Raw genomic sequence first — 17,814 nt, forward strand, 5'->3', positions numbered from 1 at the left:
TCCAACAACCACCACTGGCGGAAAGAAGGAACTGAAAGGGGGTCGGGCCAGCAGGGTTGTATATAAAGCACCATACCGGCACCACTCCAGGGGGCTCCACAGCTGGACTGATAGGAAGCTGCTAGGGAAAAGTTTCCGACAGCCATTCACGTGGCATGCACACACACATAACTGGAATAGATATGAGCAAGCACTCGAAGAAGAATGGGGAATAAAAGGAGGATGGCACTGATGAAGAGTGGGTCAAAATTATGAGAATTCAAAGGTATACACAAGGCAGAAGCAACTAAGTAAAGAGGAGAAAATATTTACAGAAAAATATTAAGTGTAGAACAATTGGTACAAAAAAAGCAAAGGTAGGGAATGGAAGAAATACTTTATAAGAGGTTCAAGTTTTACTTTAAATCAGGGGTGGCCAACCTGAGCCTGAGAAGGAGCCAGAATTTACCAATGTAAATAGTAATACGTCAACAACCCCACATCAGCTCTCCCCAGCTCCCAGCACCTCCCGCCCACCGGCAGTCCTGCCAATCAGCGCTTCCCCCTCCCTGCCCGCACCTCCCAATCAGCTATTTTGTGGCATGCTGGAGGCTCTGGGGAGGGGGGGGAGCAAGGACACAGAGGCTCAGGGGAGGGTGCGAGAAGGGGTGGAGTGGGGGTAGGGCCTGTGGCAGAGCCAGGGGTTGAGCAATGAGCACCCCCCAGCACATTGGAAAGTTGGCACCTGTAGCTCCAGCCCTGGATTTGGTGCCTATACAAGGAGCTGCATATTAACTTCTGAAGAGCCGCATGTGGCTCCAGAGCCACAGTTTGGCCACCCCTGGTTTAAATGAATCCTTTATCTGAGTGCTCAGAATAGAGGATGTGAGGATAGATGCCACACAAACACAAACTTCTTTAGGGGGTAAAAGGAAAATACTGAAAGAAGGAACACATAAAGCAGATGGGCAAGAAATGACAATGACTGACAATTAGAAACTCCTGTAATGTATGGAAGCCATAAGCAAAGTGCTTCAGGGTAGGGGTGGGTGAAATTTTTCAGATGAATAGTTTATTCACCAAGAAATGCAGTTCCCATTGACCCAAAATATTCACAAATTTGACAGGAAAAGTTTCTGACATTCAAAAATGGTTGGAAGAGAAAGAGGTGATGATGGTGGGGCCACTGCCTCTTTCCCAAATCCCAATAACCTTTAGCCCAGTGGTTAGGGCACTTACCTGAAATGTGAGAGAATCAGGAACAAATCCCAATAGCGGCAATGTAGGAAACAGTGCAGGGAAACAGTGACAAGAAGTGGGACAGTGCAGACTTTATCTGCTGGTTGTAGGGTCTCTGGGTTTCCCCACCAGCCTCTGGGAAGTAGCAGCATTGACAGGCAGCAAATCAGAAGACTGCTTGGGATGGATGGTAAACAAAACACCCAGAAGGGGAAACTACAATGACCTGGCCAGAAGGCAAAGCCATGAAGCGGGAACAGTCAAATCCTGACAGACAGAGAGAGACATGGAGAGAGCACTTGCAGAAACGGGTGTCAGACTGGCAGAGCTAATCCCCAGCTGTGGCCACAAGAAGGCGTGCCACAGTGGTGCGTAGAGCACTCTGTTACAGGGTCCCAGAGGAAATTCAGAAAACCAAGGATCTGCAAGCATAATTTCAATAATAAGACATAGATGGAAAACCTAGTACAGAATAGATATTGGTGGTGACCGCCTAGAAAATTATAGCTAAGTGGCAGACAGTGAGCATGGATTTACCCACAGAGGTCATGTCTGAAGGCACTTTATGGAAGAAGAAACAGATTAGATTTCACACAGAAAAACTGTGGATATAATTTTCCTACACTGCAGGAAACTATTTTGATAGAGTAAGAAGCCAGAAGTTAATCATGACCGGGGAACACCACAGAGGGATATAATTCAGCCTATAAGATGGAGAAGGAATAAGATGTAAGAGATCTTACATTACAGAACACCAAGAGAGAAGGATCTGGTAGCACTGGATGATATAATTAAACATTACCAAATACTGGGAAACATGAAAAAAAAAAGAAAAGTCTGAGATGCATATAAAGTTACATTGGATTTAGACAGTCCAAGGCCAGAAGGGACTACTGTGGTCACCTAGTCTGACCTCCCATATAACACAGGCCATAGAACTTCCCCAAAATAATTCCTAGAGCAGATCTTTTAGAAAAACATCCAGTACCAAATTTAAAAATTGCCAGTGATGGAGAATCCACCACAACTTTGGTAAAGTCTTCCAATGATTAATTACCTCCACTGTAAAAAATGTATCCCTGATTTCCAGTTTGAATTTATCTAGCTTCAATTTCAAGTCACTTGATCACATTAGATCTTTCTCTAGAATAGATCGATGAGTCCATTGTCAAATATTTGTTCCCCAGGTAGGTATTTACAGACTGTAATCAAGTCACTCCTTAACCTTCTCTTTGTTAAGCTAAATAGATTCAGTTCTTAAGGCAGGTTTTCTAATCCTTTAATCATTTTTGTTGCTCTTCTCAGAACAACACATTTGGATACTGTGTCCAATTTATCATATTCTTTACGAAGCACGGACACCAGAACTGGACACAATATACTAATAGTGGCATTTTTCTAATCTGCACAGAGGGAGAGTTCCTAGAAGTTTCCTATCACACACAAAATTAAAGCATCACAGTTTCATAGCTTATAACAGTATTCTACATGGGAGCAGCAAGTTATGTTTGAGATTCTGGGTCAGCTTCTGTTCTCTGGTTTCCAATGGAGCTACTTCTAATTCAGTTACCCCTGATTCACACTGCAGTAACTCAGATCTGAATCTGAGCCAACATTCACAGTTCCGGTTACGCGAAAAAAAGGAAAACCTAAAGGCAGAAGGGGTTCACAGGAGGATAACTGAAATAACAGGCCTTAACAATCCTAAATCGTTAAAGAAAGACAGTTAAACATGCTGTGGAAAAGAGACAAGTAAGAGAGAACCTCACTGAGATATGCAAAGTTCTTAAGGGAATAGAAATGATAAATGCTAGAAGGGAGGGATCAGCAAGGAAAGCTACCTTATTGAGGTGAGAACATGTAGGGATAAAGTGAGACAGGCTAAAAGTCAAGTAGAGTTGGACCTTGCAAAGGGAATTAAAACCAATAGTAAAAGGTTCTATAGCCATATAAATAGGAAGAAAACAAAGAAAGAGGAAGTGGGACCGCTAAACACTGAGGATGGAGTGGAGGTCAAGGATAATCTAGGCATGGCCCAATATCTAAACAAATACTTTGCCTCAGTCTTTAATAAAACTAAAGAGGATCTTAGGGATAATGGTAGCATGACAAATGGGAATGAGCATATGGAGGCAGATATTACCATATCTGAGGTAGAAGAGAAACTTAAACAGCTTAATGGGACTAAATCGGGGGGCCCAGATAATCTTCATCCAAGAATATTAAAGGAATTGGCACATGAAATTGCAAGCCCATTAGCAAGAATTTTTAATGAATCTGTAAACTCAGAGGTTGTACCGTATGATTGGAGAATTGCTAACACAGTTCCTATTTTTAAGAAAGGGGAAAAAAGTGATCCGGGTAACTATAGGCCTGTTAGTTTGACATCTGTAGTATGCAAGGTCTTGGAAAAAATTTTGAAGGAGAAGGTAGCTAAGGACATTGAAGTCAATGGTAAAAGGGACAAAATACAACATGGTTTTACAAAAGGTAGATCGTGCCAAACCAACCTGATCTCCTTCTTTGAGAAAGTTACAGATTTTTTAGATGAAGGAAACGCAGTGGATCTAATTTACCTAGATTTCAGTAAGGCGTTTGATACCGTGCCACATGAGGAATTATTAGTTAAATTGGGTAAGATGGGGATCAATAGGAAAATTGAAAGGTGGATAAGGAATTGGTTAAAGGGGAGACTACAACGGGTCCTACTGAAAGGTGAACTGTCAGGCTGGAGGGAGGTTACCAGTGGAGTTCCTCAAGGATCAGTTTTGGGACCAATCTTATTTAATCTTTTTATTACTGACCTCGGCACAAAAAGTGGGAGTGTGCTAATAAAGTTTGCGGATGATACAAAGCTGGGAGGTATTGCCAATTTAGAGAAGGACAGGGATATCCTACAGGAGGATCTGGATGACCTTGTAAACTGGAGTAATAGTAATAGGATGAAATTTAATAGTGAGAAGTGTAAGGTCATGCATTTAGGGATTAATAACAAGAATTTTAGTTATAAGCTGGGGACGCATCAATTAGAAGTAACGGAGGAGAAGAAGGACCTTGGAGTATTGGTTGATCATAGGATGACTATGAGCCGCCAATGTGATATGGCTGTGAAAAAAGCTAATGCGTTCTTGGGATGCATTAGGAGAGGTATTTCCAGTAAGGATAAGGAGGTTTTAGTACCGTTATAACAAGGCACTGATGAGACCTCATCTGGAATACTGTGTGCAATTCTGGTCTCCTATGTTTAAGAAAGATGAATTCAAACTGGAACAGGTGCAGAGAAGGGCTACTCGGATGATCCAAGGAATGGAAAACTTGTCTTATGAAAGGAGACTCAGGGAGCTTGGCTTGTTTAGCCTAACTAAAAGAAGGTTGAGGGGAGATATGATTGCTCTGTATAAATATATCAGAGGGATAAATACCGGAGAGAGAGAGGAATTATTTAAGCTCAGTACCAATGTGGACACAAGAACAAATGGATATAAACTGGCCACCAGGAAATTTAGACTAGAAATTAGACGAAGGTTTCTAACCATCAGAGGAGTGAAGTTTTCGAACAGCCTTCCAAGGGAAGCAGTGGGGGCAAAAGATCCATCTGACTTTAAGATTAAACTCGATAAGTTTATGGAGGAGATGGTATGATGGGATAACATGGTTTTAGTAATTAAATATTCATGGTAAATAGGCCCAATGGCCTGTGATGGGATATTAGATGGGGTGGGATCTGAGTTACCCAGGAAAGAATTTTCTGTAGTATCTGGCTGATGAATTTTGCCCATATGCTCAGGGTTTAGCTGATCGCCATATTTGGGGTCGGGAAGGAATTTTCCTCCAGGGCAGATTGGAAGAGGCCCTGGAGGTTTTTCGCCTTCTTCTGTAGCATGGGGCACGGGTCACTTGCTGGAGGATTCTCTGCTCCTTGAAGTCTTTAAACCACGATTTGAGGACTTCAATAGCACAGACATAGGTGAGAGGTTTTTTGCAGGAGTGGTGGGTGAAATTCTGTGGCCTGCGTTGTGCAGGAGGTCAGACTAGATGATCATAATTGTCCCTTCTGACCTAAATATCTATGAATCTATGAATGGCAATTTAATAAAGGGGTAAGCAGGCATAATTAATTGATTAATGTCTGTATTAGTTAATGAAGGTGAAAAGTTTTATGTACTAAGCAGTGTTACTACAATAAACAAAGGAAAGGCAGCAAACATATTTATGCATTTTTGTTTCCAATACACACATTAATCTCTGACAAAATTACCAAGAGGAAAATGGACAAAAAATGTATATTCTGTTGAGAGTAAACAAATATTTGGAGCAGAAAATTAATGTGGGACAAAACATCTGACGAGGGGATAAGACAGGCCCAGGTCTGACACAAGCCTGTTACTGATTTCAGACCAAATGAAGTCTTGGCAGCAATATGGTCTGGGAAAGGAGGAGATTGATATAAAAAGCTCAGAACAGGATGTGTTGTCAGATTTTTTCAGGCAAAGGGCCAGCAAGGAGCTTTGGAAGAGACTGCAGTAGGTGTCTCTCAACCAACTGACAGACCCCAAACAGAGGAAGCAAGAGTAACTCGTGGGTCCTTCTGCACCTACCAAGCCCTAGAAACCTGCTCAGCCTCTCCAAGGAAAGTAGGAAAAAAGGGCAAGAGGAGGAAGGTTTAAACAAACCTGCAGTAGAGAGCTGGTGACCTTTCTTTCACTCCAGGGGACAGTGGGGAAAGGATCTGTTTTTATGTGTTTTTTTATGAAGTTGCTACAGGACCTGGGACACAGAATAGGGACTGAGCATACCAGTCCCCTTGAAGGCAGAGCATGGATGAACTTCCCAGCCCAGTCTTGTGGGCTGAGCTTTCATTTACCTTAGAAGGGAAGGAGTTATTTAGTATGAGAAATGTATTTATTTATTATTGGGGTTACATGGGGAAATCAAAATCAGCCTTATAATGGGTCTGATTGGGATTGTCAAAGAATCCAGGCACCCAAGTCTCACTGAAATACATTGGGACCTAATTCCTGTAGGATCCTTGAAAAATTCAAGCCATTGCACCTCTCAAGACACTATCATCTCTCTATCATAAACCACCTACACAGCCTTGGATCTTAGCTCCAGAAACACAGGCCACTGCCCCTGGAGTGAAAGAAAGATCTTTGTTTTCAACTATAGAAATACCCTTAATTATTCTTAAGAACAGTCAGCCAAATCAAAAGCAGTATGTTCACACAAACAGATAGTGCCCACTTTCACTGTCACTAAAGTCAATAGCAAACTCCCATTGACATCCATGTATGCAGGATTGGGCCCCAAACTATTCAACACAGTAACTGTTGTTAATTTTGCTTAATTATAACCTATTTTCTTCAGATTAACCAGTGCACTATTCTTGGAGACTCACTTGTTTGTAAGGTTTGAAACTGAGTAACAAGCTGCTTTGGAGGTAGAGGGGGACAAAGAAATGCTAGACAAAAGTCAGCATCTCAAATTGGGGTAATTTTAAAATCATTTGTAACTCAAGAACTGTTTAATTTTATTCAAACTTTGCAGAAATATTTTCCTTTGCCTTCAAAATAAATGTGCCAATTTTCAGGACAAATCAGCTTTCCTGACTCACAGTGACAGGGATTCTGCTTTGTTTTTTAAATAATGGAAGTTATTTGTAATGGTGGAGAAACTATTGCCCTCACTGTAGTTAATACTAATGAGAGCAATGGCATCTTTCAGCAAAAAGACCTCTCAAATGTGAAATAGTTAAAGACCAAATCCCTAAAACAAGGAAGGTAGAGAAAAGCAAATTTTGTATTTTCCTAACGAGATTCACACATTCGAGTTCATAGGGAGTTTTATTGGATCAAGACAACTGCCACAAAAATTACTAAAGTGGATACACTTTAAAAGCCTTAGAGCTGAAGTATATTACTTAATTACAAGCAATAGATTTCTTTAAAGAGACCACTAGCTTAATCTGGAAAAGTGAAGAAAAAAAATGTTTTCATGAATCTCAGTTTTAAAAGTTATCTGGAGCTTACTTTTCTCTCTCCATGAGAAATTCTGATTGCAAAAAACAATTTTGAAGAGTAATTTTTCCTCCCAGGTCATTGAAATTCAGAATATTACTTATAACAAAGTCAATTTTGAAAACAGCTTTGCTCAGCAAGACTAGAATAATTTTCTCCGCCTAATAATAATTGTACTTAAGTCTGCTGTGATATGTCTCTTTGGTATAAATACACCGGTAATAGACTTAAGTACAATTATACTTTGTGGAATTTATTTTGATGAGGTTTTTTTAAGTGCTCATAACAATTAATCTTGACAAATTAAAGCAGTTCTTTAAATGTGTACATCTGTATGCAAGGAACACACATGCAGGCATTCAAAGCAAACAGTCTGGGATTTAAAGGTGAATGGCAATGCAAAGAAAATGAAGTGCTGTTTTATTCCTTTGTGCTCCTTACAAAGATATGACGTGGCTTCAAACATTCTCTTTCCCCCAAAATAAAAGCTGTTTCTTGGAAGTTTAGCAGCTAAAATTTCAGCTGTGATATCAGACTTCTGGTTCTCCAAAAACTGTTAGAATTCTCTAGGAGGAAGAGGGAAGTCATGACCTTTGATTTCTATTGTACAAATAGATAAAAATTATTCGGGGGGCATGGAGGAGGGGGAATGAAAGTTTGAGCCCCTCTTTATAAGACAAAAAGGAATAGTGAAAGAAAAAATTCCTCCCCTTTGCAATTCTCCTTTAACTGTCAAATTCCCTGGGTTGCTGAAGTGTGAACCTTCATGACACATTTCAGAGAAGCAGCCGTGTTAGTCTGTATTCGCAAAAAGAAAAGGACCACTAGTGGCACCTTAGAGACTAACCAATTTATTTGAGCATAAGTATCTGATGAAGTGAGCTGTAGCTCACGAAAGCTTATGCTCAAATAAATTGGTTAATCTCTGAGGTGCCACTAGTACTCCTTTTCTTTTTGCTTCATGACACAGTTCAGATTGACAGTACAGAGAAAAATCTTTTCTAATCTACAGAGCAATAGCATTGAGTGACATCTTTCACCAGGTGCTAAAAGGCAGCGTCTAGAGCTACAGTGAGCTGAGTTCCGATTGCAGGGCTTCATTCGTCATTTTGAAGAGTGTACATTATAGGTTGTTGGGCATTCCAGGCAGATTGGCACAGGTTTGGATGACGTCAGGGAAAAGAACATAGGAATAGGAGGGACCTCCTAAGTCATCAAGTCCAGTCCCCTGCGACTGCAGGCAACCCCATCATATAATCCCATCCATAAATTTAACAAGCTTTATCTTAAAGATAATTAGGTTGTTTGACCCCATTACTCCTAGTGGAAGGCTGTTCTGGTACTGCATTCTGCTGATGGTTAGAAATCATCTTCTAATTCCCAACCTAAATTTATTCATGGCCAATTTATGTCCATCTGCTCTTATGCCCACATTGTCCTTTATCTCAAATAGTTGGCTTCCCTCCTTGGTGTTTAATCCCCGATGTATTTATTGAAAGCAACCATATTCCCTCTCAGACTTCATTTTGCTAGACTAAACAAGCCAAGCTCTTTTAGTCTCTTCTCATAAAATAGGTTTCAGAGTAGCAGCTCTAACAAGGAAGGTAGAGAAAAGCAAATTTTATATTTTCCTAACGAGATTCACACATTCGAGTTCATAGGGAGTTTTATTGGATCAAGACAACTGCCACAAAAATTACTAAATTGGTACTAAATATTAGTCTGTATTCACAAAAAGAAAAGGAATACTTGTGGCACCTTAGCGACTAACAAATTTATTAGAGCATAAGCTTTCGTGAGCTACAGCTCACTTCATCGGATGCATTCAGTGGAAAATATCATGGGGAGATTTATATACACAGAGAACATGAAACAATGGGTGTTACCATACACACTAACGAGAGTGATCACTTAAGGTGAGCTATTACCAGCAGGAGAGCGGGGGGCGGAGGGGGACGTTTTGTAGTGATAATCAAGGTGGGCCATTTCCAGCAGTTGACAAGAACGCCTGAGGAACAGTGGGGGGTGGGGGGGAGGGATAAACATGGGGAAATAGTTTTACTTTGGGTAATGACCCATCCACTCCCCGTCTCTATTCAAGCCTAAGTTAATTGTATCCAGTTTGCAAATTAATGCCAATTCAGCAGTCTCTCGTTGGAGTCTGTTTTTGAAGTTTTTTTGTTGAAGAATTGCCACTTTTAGGTCTGTAATCGAGTGACCAAAGAGATTGAAGTGTTCTCCAACTGGTTTTTGAATGTTGTAATTCTTGACATCTGATTTGTGTCCATTTATTCTTTTACATAGAGACTGTCCAGTTTGACCAATGTACATGGCAGAGGGGCATTGCTGGCACATGATGGCGTATATCACATTGCTAGATGTGCGGGTGAACGAGCCTCTGATAGTGTGCTTGATGTGATTAGGCCTGTGTTTGATGTGATTAGGCCCTATGATGGTGTCCCCTGAATAGATATGTGGACACAGTTGACAGACGGCTTTGTTGCAAGGATAGGTTCCTGGGTTAGTGGTTCTGCTGTGTGGTGTGTGGTTGCTGGTGAGTATTTGCTTCAGGTTGGGGGGTTGTCTGTAAGCAAGGACTGGCCTGTCTCCCAAGATCTGTGAGAGTGGTGGGTCGTCCTTCAGGATAGGGTGTAGATCGTTGATGATGCGTTGGAGAGGTTTTAGTTGGGGGCTGAAGGTGATGGCTAGTGGCATTCTGTTATTTTCTTTGTTGGACCTGTCCTGTAGTAGGTGACTTCTGGGTACTCTTCTGGCTCTGTCAATCTGTTTCTTCACTTCAGCAGGTGTGTATTGTAGTTGTAAGAACGCTTGATAGAGATCTTGTAGGTGTTTGTCTCTGTCTGAGGGGTTGGAGCAAATGCGGTTGTATCATAGAGCTTGGCTGTAGACTTTGGATTGTGTGGTGTGGTCTGGATGAAAGCTGGAGGCATGTAGGTAGGAATAGCGGTTAGTAGGTTTCCGATATAGGGTGGTGTTTATGTGACCATCGCTTGTTAGCACCATAGTGTCCAGGAAGTGGATCTCTTGTGTGGACTGGTCCAGGCTGAGGTTGATGGTGGGATGGAAACTGTTGAAATCATGGTGGAATTCCTCAAGGGCTATTTTTCCATGGGTCCAGATGATGAAGATGTCATCAATGTAGCGCCAGTAGAGTAGGGGCATTAGGGGACGAGAGCTGAGGAAGCGTTGTTCTAAGTCAGACATAAAAAAGTTGGCATATTGTGGGGCGATGTGGGTACCCATAGCAGTGTCGCTGATTTGAAGGTATACATTGTCCCCAAATGTGAAATAGTTATGGCTGAGGACAAAGTCACAAAGTTCAGCCACCAGGTTTGCCGTGACATTATAGGGGATAGTGTTCCTGACGGCTTGTAGTCCATCTTAGTGTGGAATGTTGGTGTAGCTCTTTTAGTTTCCTCTCATAAAATAGGCTCTCCATTCCCTGATCATCCTAGTAGTTCTTCTGTGCACCTGTGCCAGTTTGAATTCATCTTTGTTGAATGAGTGACCTGAATTGTACACAGTATTCTGGATGAAATCTTATCAGTGCCTTGTACCATGGCATTAACACTTGTCTTTCTCTCCTCACATGATACACCCCTGGATCATATTTGCCTCCTTCCCCCCACCATATCACATTGGTGGCTCATAGTCATCCTGTGGTTGACTAATATACCCCAGACTTTTTCCTACTGTCATTTTTAACGGAAGACACCCTTCCCCTCCCCTCCCCCGGTTTATAGCAGACAGTCTTGTTATTAGTGTGAGAGTATGACCTGACCCTTCATAGTATTAAATTTCATCCTATTTCTATTACTCTCTTCCTGAAGGTCATCTAATTCTTCTTGAATAATACTCCCAGCCTCCTCAATTTTTTGTCATCAGCAAATTTCAATTAATACACTCCCTCATCTTGTGCCATGGTCTTTAATGAAATATTAATGAGATCAAACCCAAGCCTGATCTTTGAGGAATTCTCCTAGTAACCAACCCTACAGCTGGATAGGGCTCCTTTCAACTCGTCATATCCCCGTTAGCCAGTTCTTTACCGAACTTACAATTTTTGTACTAATGCCCGCTTTCTCCAGTTTCCTATGTAATACCATGTCAAACACTTTACTGAAGTCCAGATAGATTAGCTCTGTTTCATGTCCATGAACTAAGAAATCAGTTATCTTATGAAAGACAGATATTAGGTTATTCTGGCACAATGTATCTTTGTTGGTAAACCCATGTTGCTTTTTATCTCATTTTCCATTTACCTCCATGTCTTTAATTATTCTTTCTTTCAAAATTTGTTCTAAAGCCTCTCATACTACGGAGATCAGGCTAACAGGGCTATAGTTTCCCAGACCACTCCCCCCTCCTCCTCAACTGTAGGTACTATATTAGCTATTCTCCAATCATATAGTACCACTCCTGATTTACTAAAAACCCTTGCTACTGCACTTGCAATATCAAGTGCCAGTTCTTTTACCATTCTGGGATAGAGATTATGCAGCCCCCCTGACCTCAGTGCTTCAGCCATCCTACCTTTGTCTCCAGGTTCTAAATTATCATCCTAACTGACTGAGGCAGAGTATTCATTTAATTTTGGGTCATACCTAGATTATTCTTAATCTTTAACCCATCCTCGCTGCATAGCAGCCTCACTACGTTTCTGTTATTTTAGGGTTGCTCCTGAGAGATGCTGAGCACCCTCTATTCCCATTGAAGTCAGCTCTCCGGATCGGGTCATTAGTGAACAGAAACTGTCAGATCAAAAACAAACACCCAGAAACAGAATGTGATAGTGTCAAGGAACGATGTGATAAGGGATGAAAGATCTGAACTGTGGTGGGTCAGAGGAACATCTCTCTCATTGTACACAGAAAGACTACTGTAAGCCAGGATGTGCATGTGCCAATGTCTGTGAGAACACAGGAAACCTAGGGGAACAAGGGAATTCTTATATTACTTAAATGAATCTTGTGGTTTTGCCATTAGCCAGGAAAAAAACAACTATTCAGCTAAATCCAATAAAGAGTTATCAGGAAGATTTTTAAGTGACACATCCTGAATAAGCAATGAATGAGCATTTGTTATTTATTTGAGAAATGTTTAACCACAGTAACTGATGTACACTAAAGAGTATTATATACCAGCATGAGGTGATCTCTGTACCCCTCACTCACCTAGGGCATCATCCAAAGACCATTGACTTTAATAGGCTTTGGAATAAGCCCAGAGGGCAATAAAATAAGTGGATTGGGCCAGACTGTGACGATGTGAAGCAGCAGGGAGGGGGGAGTGTTGACCTGGGAATGTGCCCTGGGGACGGGAGACCTGAGAGCCTGTCACCTGAGCCAGGAGGGGGAGGGGGAGGTAACACCTCTGCCCAGGAATGTGGACGGAGGCTGCAGCAGGGAACCTGCTCGGTGGGTTTAGTTTTTCAGGTTGGGGCTGGGTGGAGGAACACAGGGAACCCCAGGGCTGGGGTCTAAGCTCCCTGCTCCCCCAGAAGGACTTCACTGAGGGGTCCTGGGTGTACCCACAAGCTCTGTTTTGGACTGTGTTCCTGTTGTCCAATAAACCTTCTGTTTTACTGGCTGGCTGAGAGTCTCAGTGAATCCCAGGAAGAGGGGTGCAGGGCCTGGACTCCCCCACACTCCGTGACAACTGGTGGGAGCGGTGGGATGTACTGCACCCCGTGAACGGCGCTTCCTGCAGTAAGTGACTGGGGAACAGTAAAACGAAGGGGGATTGACGGGGACCAGGTGTGCTGAAGATTCAGAGAGAGACGGTTTCAGGGGGCGGTTAACCCCTGGGAGTATGTGACCAGAGAGAAGGACTTTTGCAGTAACAGGGTCCCCCGGGGGATTGCAGCGAGCGGTCCCAGGGGCGGAGGAGTTTGCAGCTCGACCCTGGCAAAGAGGTGGTGACCTCAAGAAGGACTGGCACACTAGGGGCTTTTCCTGGAAACCGTGGACAGCTGCCCGGCCTGCGAGTGGCCAGCAGGGAGATGTACGCTAAACGCCTTAAGAGCGACCTGGTGGAGCTGTGCAGGCAGAGGGGGCTGCGCATCGGGAGGTCCACCAAGGAACAGCTGATTGCCCAGCTGGAGGAGAGGGATCGCTTGGATGACCCGATCCCTGTCCCTGAGGGAAGCCGCCCGGCGGACCCAGCGTGGGCCCTGGGGCCTGACCAGGCTGGGAGGGGTCAGACTGCTGCCCAGGACACCCCGAGACCCTTCCTACCTATGCCTGGGGGAGGGGTTGGGGGAAGCCCAGAGAATACCGAGGGCACCCTGACCCCAGCAGCCAGCAGGGGATCCTCCCGGCGGAGCTCCCCGTCCCTGGAGCGGATGCGGCTGGAATGGGAGAGGGAGAGGAAAATGAGGGAGCTGGAGGATCATGAAAAACAACGTCAACATGAGGAGAAACAACGTCAACATGAGCAGGAGGAGAAGGAGAGGGAGCGTCAGGAGAAGGAGAGGGAGCGTCAGGAGAAGGAGAAACAACGTCAACGTGAGCAGGAGGAGAAGGAGAAACAACGTCAACATGAGCAGGAGGAGAAGGAGAGGGAGCGTCAGGAGAAGGAGAGGGAGCGTCAGGAGAAGGAGAGGGAACGTCAACATGAGCAGCAGGAGAAGGAGAAACAAAGACAGCATGAACTGGAGCTGGCCAGGCTGAGGAGCAGTGGGGCCCCGGCTGCGGTGAGTGAGGGGGGACCCAAGACTGCAAGGAGCTTTGATAAGTGCTTCCTGGCCCAGCGGAAGGAGGGGGAGGACATAGACAGCTTCCTGACGGCCTTTGAGAATGCCTGCGAGCTGCACAGGGTTGACCCTGCAGACAGGCTCCAGTTCCTCACCCCCTTACTGGACCCCAAAGCCGTAGAGGTGTACAGCCGGATGACAGGGGCAGAGGCAGGGGACTATGAACTGTTCAAACAGGCCCTGCTCCGTGAGTTTGGGCTGACCCCCGAGATGTACCGGAGAAGGTTCCGGGGTCAGCGTAAAACGCCTGAGGTCACCTACCTACAACTGGTCAACAGGATGCAGGGATATGCCCGCAAGTGGACAGCGGGGGCCCAAACTAAAGAGGACCTGCTTGACCTGTTCGTACTGGAGCACCTGTATGAACAGTGCCCTTCCGACCTGAGGCTGTGGCTGGTGGACAAAAAGCTCGCGAACCCCCAGCACGCAGGGCAGCTGGCCGACGAGTTTGTGAACAGTCGGTCAGGGGGTAGCCGGGAGGAATCCCAAAAGAACAGGCCCCCCCCGATGCAGAGAGAGAGTCACCATGGGGCCTCCCAGCGGGGAAATAGGGAGAACCCCCTCCAAAGGGGAACGCCTGGTGTCGGGCCCCTCCGACCCGCTCGAGGGGACCAACGTGACCTGAGCTGCTATCACTGTGGCCAGAGAGGCCACGTACGGGCCCAGTGCCCCGGGCTCAGGGACAAACTGAGCAGACCCAACCTACCCAGGGTTAACTGGGTAGGGACCCAGCTGGACGAGGGGCAGACGACCCAGGAAATGGGGGCTACCAGTTTGCCACCTGCTCAGGAGGGAAGAGTACCCCCAGCCAGCCCCGCCAGAGGGCCGGATGCTCCGGACTCAGGGTGCTCAGTTTACAGGGTGGGCGCGGGGCTGTCCCTCCGGAGAGAGTGCCTTGTTCCCCTGGAGGTGGATGGGAGGAAGGTCAATGGATACTGGGATACGGGCGCGGAGGTGACGCTGGCCCGGCCCGAGGTGGTGGCCCCAGATCGGGTGGTGCCCAACACCTACCTGACCCTGACGGGGGTGGGCGGGACCCCATTTAAGGTGCCCGTGGCAAGGGTACACCTGAAATGGGGGGCCAAGGAGGGCCCCAAGGATGTGGGGGTACACCACCATTTGCCCACTGAAGTTTTGATGGGGGGGGACCTAGAGGACTGGCCAAGCGACCCCCAGACCGCCCTGGTTGTGACCCGTAGCCAGAGCCGGCGAGGGGCACTGCGACCTGACCCTGGGGAGGGTACCACACTGGAGGCGCGAGACCCTACTCGGGTGGGGAGGGAGCGCCGAGGGGCACGGCTCAGAGAGGCTGAGGCCTCAGACCTGGCCACGGAGGGGGAACCGGGCCCCATCCCTTCCCCAGCCGCTGAGTTCCAGGCCGAGTTGAGGAAAGATCCCTCCTTGCAGAAGCTCAGGGACCTGGCCGACCTCAGTGAGGGACGGACCATGAGGAGAGGCTGCCAGGAGAGGTTCCTGTGGGAGAAGGGGTTCCTGTACCGAGAATGGGCTCCCCCAGGGGAAGGGGAGTCCTGTGGGGTCAGGAGGCAGCTGGTGGTCCCCCAGAAGTATCGCCGCAAGCTCCTGTCCCTGGCCCATGACATCCCCCTCGCAGGGCACCAGGGAATCCGGCGCACCCGGCAGAGGTTGCTACAGAACTTTTACTGGCCCGGGGTCTTTACCACCGTCCGGCAGTATTGCCGATCCTGTGACCCCTGTCAGAGGGTGGGGAAGGCCCGGGACAAGGGGAAAGCGGCGTTGAGACCTTTGCCCATCATAGAGGAGCCTTTCCAGAAGGTGGCCATGGACATCGTGGGGCCTCTCAGCAAGACGACCCGGTCGGGGAAGAAATACATTCTGGTGGTGGTAGATTTCGCCACCCGCTACCCCGAGGCAGTGCCCTTAGCTTCCATTGAAGCAGACACCGTGGCAGATGCGCTCCTGACCATTTTCAGCCGAGTGGGGTTCCCCAGGGTAGTCTTGACAGACCAAGGCTCCAACTTCATGTCGGCCCTGCTCCGGTGCTTGTGGGAGAAATGTGGGGTCCGGCACGACTGGGCCTCAGCGTATCACCCCCAGTCCAATGGGCTGGTGGAGAGGTTTAACGGGACGCTAAAGATGATGCTGAAAACCTTTATGAACCAGCACCCGCAGGATTGGGACAAGTACTTACCTCACCTGCTGTTCGCGTACAGGGAGGTGCCCCAGGAGTCTACCGGATTTTCACCTTTCGAACTGTTATATGGAAGGAGGGTGAGGGGCCCCCTGGACCTGATGAGAGACGAGTGGGAGGGGAAGGCCACTCCCGATGGAGAGTCAGTGGTGGAGTATGTCCTGACCTTCCGAGAGAGACTGGCTGAACTCATGGGCCTGGCCAGGGAGAATCTGGCCAGAGCCCAGAGGAAGCAGAAGGTCTGGTATGACCGCACGGCGCGGGCCCGTGCCTACGCCACCGGGGATCAGGTGATGGTTCTCATCCCCGTGAGAAAGAACAAACTACAGGCCGCCTGGGAGGGCCCGTTCAAGGTCGTCAAGCAGCTGAATGAGGTAAACTATGTGGTGGAGCTGTCGAACCGGGCCCACCACCGCCGGGTGTACCATGTGAATATGATGAAGCCATATTATGCCAGGGGGAATGTGGTGTTAGCTGTGTGTGGTCAGTGGGAGGAGCAGGGAGATGACCCTTTAGTAGATCTGTTCCCTGGGACCAGAGCTGGTTCCCCCCTGGAAACAATTCCCCTCTCGGATCAGCTCACCCCTGCCCAGCAAGCTGAGGTCAGGGGGGTGCTGCATCCGTACCGACAGCTGTTTTCCAACCAGCCTGGACGCACTAATCTGACTGTCCACCGGGTGCAGACAGGGTCGCACCCGCCGATAAGATGCTCCCCCTTCCGAGTCACAGGGAAAACTGCTCAGGACCTGGAAAGAGAGGTCCGGGACATGCTGGCTTTGGGGGTGATCCAGCCATCGGCCAGCCCTTGGGCCTCGCCGGTGGTGCTGGTCCCCAAAAAAGATGGGTCAGTCCGGTTCTGTGTGGACTATCGGAAGCTCAATGCCATCACTGTATCGGATGCCTACCCCATGCCCAGGCCGGACGAGCTCCTAGACAAGCTGGGAGGAGCTCGGTACCTTACCACCATGGACCTTACAAAGGGCTACTGGCAAGTGCCGCTGGATGCAGATGCCCGGCTGAAATCGGCCTTTATCACCCCTCTGGGGCTCTATGAGTTTCTGACCCTGCCTTTCGGCCTCAAGGGAGCGCCGGCCACCTTCCAGCGCCTGGTGGACCAGCTCCTGAGGGGGATGGAGAGTTTTGCCGTGGCGTATATTGACGACATCTGTGTCTTTAGCCAGACCTGGGAGGACCACGTGTCCCAGGTTAGACAAGTGCTGGACCGACTCCAGGGGGCTGGGCTGACTGTCAAAGCGGAGAAGTGCAAGGTGGGGATGGCTGAAGTATCTTACCTGGGCCATCGGGTGGGGAGCGGCCGCCTAAAGCCGGAACCGGCCAAGGTGGAGGTGATCAGAGACTGGCCCGCTCCCCACACCAAAAAGCAGGTCCAAGCCTTTATTGGGATGGCAGGATACTACCGAAGATTTGTGCCCCACTTTAGCGCCATAGCCACCCCCATCACTGAGCTATGCAAGAAGGGGAAGCCAGACAAGGTGGTCTGGACCGAGCAGTGCCAGGAGGCTTTCCGGGCGCTGAAGGAGGCTCTGGTCAGTGGCCCAGTTCTAGCAAACCCAGACTTTGACAAGCCCTTTGTGGTGTTCACCGACGCCTCCGACACGGGACTGGGGGCGGTG

The sequence above is a fragment of the Chelonia mydas genome, chromosome 6 (genome assembly GCF_015237465.2).
Source record: "Chelonia mydas isolate rCheMyd1 chromosome 6, rCheMyd1.pri.v2, whole genome shotgun sequence".
Taxonomy (NCBI): domain Eukaryota; kingdom Metazoa; phylum Chordata; order Testudines; family Cheloniidae; genus Chelonia; species Chelonia mydas.